Raw genomic sequence first — 1,035 nt, forward strand, 5'->3', positions numbered from 1 at the left:
ACATTAAACCGAAGGGCACTGTATGCGGCAACATACAGTTTAGGCTTTGCCGGCTACATGGCCATGTCAAATTTCCAAAAGTCCGTAGGCAGGCTCGTGCAAATGTAAAAAAATTTACAAAAGTCCGCAAGCAGGCCGTTGTAAATGTAAAGCCAGCCAGATGCGAGGGGGATCTGCGAATTGTTCCGGCTACTCATAAATACACTGCATTTCGATGTCTACTGGTGAGATTAACAACACAAATTACCAAAGAGAGCCTCATGTCCGGAAAGGATTCTGACGGGTCTAAATCTGACGTTGCGGGGGACACCGTGGGATATCCCCCTGCCGTTGTGGACTGTAACGAGTGTTGTATGATCCTTGACAAGTTACATGGAACGGTAATGGAAGTACTTAATTTGCCTGTGAACTTGAAATCATCGGAGACCCCACTTAGAACAAGTTAATCAAGAATATAGCTGTTCCTTATCCATTTCAGCACACGAAGTGCCACGTGCTCCATCTTGTCGCGTGGAATGTAGGCTTTGGTGCTGCTGTGGAGTAATTCGTGCGTCCAGATTCCTGCTTTATGGTACAACGAATATTTGATCTGACACACCTTCAACTGGTTAATGTGACATATCGTGGCAAGTGCGAGGCGCAATGTGGAGTTGCAGCGGCCGCGTGATATCGCAGCGCCAAGGTACAATCACCAAAGCGACGCATCAGGACGACAAGCGGGCTTCTTGGCTGCGTTTATCTGCGCTTTTGGCAGCCCACTGTGATTAATGCGACGGCGTGACATAACAAATGCAGCGGACCAAGGCGACAACACAAGGGAATCGACCTGTTCCCCTTTTTTCGCCGTCTGTGTCGCATTCCTGTGGCAAATGGTGTCCAAGTACAGCATGTTCCCAAACAATCTGGCCCGCTGGTATCCGTCATGAATATGCCGTCTGTTGAAGTGTGTTTTGGCGTCGGGCCCGCGCCCCAGCCTCACTTACTGCCGTGCTCCTGCTATGGTGTCTGGGCCGCTGTTGGATTGAAATCTGCCTG

Source organism: Metarhizium robertsii (assembly GCF_000187425.2).
Source record: "Metarhizium robertsii ARSEF 23 chromosome Unknown MAA_Scf_3, whole genome shotgun sequence".
Classification (NCBI taxonomy): domain Eukaryota; kingdom Fungi; phylum Ascomycota; class Sordariomycetes; order Hypocreales; family Clavicipitaceae; genus Metarhizium; species Metarhizium robertsii.